This window comes from Penaeus monodon, chromosome 36 (genome assembly GCF_015228065.2).
Source record: "Penaeus monodon isolate SGIC_2016 chromosome 36, NSTDA_Pmon_1, whole genome shotgun sequence".
NCBI lineage: Eukaryota > Metazoa > Arthropoda > Malacostraca > Decapoda > Penaeidae > Penaeus > Penaeus monodon.
This window is the reverse complement of record NC_051421.1, coordinates 11,108,678-11,111,177: the sequence shown is the minus strand read 5'-3', so window position 1 is coordinate 11,111,177 and position 2,500 is coordinate 11,108,678.

The window sequence follows — 2,500 nt, the reverse complement described above, 5'->3', positions numbered from 1 at the left end:
TGTTTCCAAATAGGAAACTCTCCCTGCATTTCTTATTTATCCATGTATTTGTCTTTTATAATTATTTTTTATTGTTTTTTTTTCGGGGCGGGGGGGGGGGATGCATAGTAAATTCGTGTTTATTTGTTTTATTTTTCTTATTTTATTTGTTTTTTTATTATTATCTTTTTTCTTTCTTTCTTTCTTTTTGCTACCATAAGGTTTTATAAACAAGTTTCTCAAAAAAGGTGTTTGACTATAATAAAGTATACCACTTGCAAGAATAGTGAATGGTGGGTAGAGAACGTTCTATTTCATTATTCTGAAACGTTCATTATTACCAGTGGAAACTTTTGTGCCGATAATCATAACACACGCTTGTAGTGTCTATACCTTGCATACGGGAACTCATCTCTCATTACGTGATCACTATTTGCTATAATATACCAATTTGAACTTGAACATTAGCCGACTGATATGAATATAGTGTCTGACACCCAACACAGCACTTACCTTTATCCCACTTCAGGAATGGAAGGCGTAACAATATTCGTTTTGGAAATAAGTACTCTGCCATTTACGTCAGAAAGAGATTCTCTCTATAGGCTTCTCTTAATCATAAAGTTAACGGGTCTCACCATAAACACCTTCGGAAATACCACACGGGCAAACTTTAGGTACATTTACAAAACACACAAAAGTTTCCAAAGAAGGAAACTGACCCCAGGCTCCAATCTTGCAGAAAGTAGCAGAGTTGAATTTTTTTGACGTAAATAACTGGGGCGAAGTGGTTGCCGACGGACAGAGTTTAATGGCCTAGAAGAGGACTAACGTTTCTCCTTCTTATGACGCTTATAACAGAGCGCAATTCAGTTACATGTTTATTTTGTAAAAACGTTTATCACTTATTTAGCAGGCGTTTATTATATATACAGACGTTTGTCATTCATTTCATAGACGTCTTTTTTATAAATATTTGATAATTCAATTTAATTTTTATTTATTTATTTATTTTATCTTCGTAAAAGATTATTATTTCTATAAATTTTAACATGTATCTGCATTGTCTTTTATTATTTATTCCTGTATACGTTCATTATTCATTTATATAGGCGTCTGTTAACCATTTGTATGGACGTTTATCTATATACAGATGTTTATTATTGAATCAATGATTCTGTGCAGTTTAGTTCAGGTCAGCTATCCCATATTCGTTATTATGTTGCACAATATTTATCAGGAATCATTTCGAAATAATGACCAGAGTATCATCTGGAGAGGGGAAGAAATATTGACCAGAATATGAGAAAATGTTTGAAAGATAAAATAACACCAAAGAGAAGAGATACATAGGGTGAGTCGCCGTACCTTCATTTCAGTCCTTTTTCTCCGTGAAAGATGAAAGGGTGACAGTCAGAGAAGCAGCGAATCCTTTGCGTCGGAAGGTCATTCCTCAAGAGCTACGGCTGTCGGGTCTTTATGGCCGCGTTTTATCTCGCTTTGTGGAGGTCGCTGTCTTTCGTATGCATTTATTTATTTGTTTATTTTCATATTCTTTCTTCCTTTGTATTTCCTTGTTCTATTTTATTTTTCCTTATTTTGCTTATTTTTGTTTTTTCCTTTTCTTTTTCCTCTTCCTTTTCCTTTTTCATTGTCATGTGATTTGCCTTTTCGTTTTCATTTTCGCGGGTTCAATAGTAAGAGCTCGCGAGGCTCTTCCCCCGGATTGGCCTGGACTCGCCTCGTCCAAGCCGCTGTTCACGTATAGATAGGTAGATGTATGGTTATGGGCGTAGTGTGGGTTACGGTCTCTCACTCGCACTCAGAAGATGGAGAAGGGAGTAGGGGTGTTTTGATATGTGTCTGTTTGTATTGCTCTGTCGTTCTCTCTCTCTCTCTCTCTCTCTCTCTCTCTCTCTCTCTCTCTCTCTCTCTCTCTCTCTCTCTCTCTCTCCCTCTCCCTCTCTCTCTCTCTAATAATGATGATGAGGAGGAAGGTGATGATGATGATGATGATGATGATGATGATGATGATGATGATGATGATGATGATGATGATGATGGTGATGATGATGATGATGATGATGATGATGATGATGATGATGATGATGATGATGATGATGATATGATGATGATGATGATGATGATGATGATAATGATAACAAAAACAATAATAGTGAGCAATGATAATAATGGTGATAAAAATAAATAAGGATACAAAAACATTATATACCTCTTATATTTTCCTAAAGTTTGAAGTCTCTGCGACTTTATTTTCCTTTTTTTTTCTTTTTCATTTTTTCCCTAAGACAAATTCCCCAGTATCTTTACGGTTATGTCCTTGTTCCCCGCAGCGTTTTCATAGTATTAAGTGCATTTTCTACTCTCCTGGTGACGACGAGTAGCTATATTCTTGTCATTTTTTCGTTTCATTTCCTCATTCTTTTTCTCTGTGGTATAGGAGAGTTGAATTATATCATTGGCTTAAAATATCATGTAGTTATGTATAAAGTTATTCTAA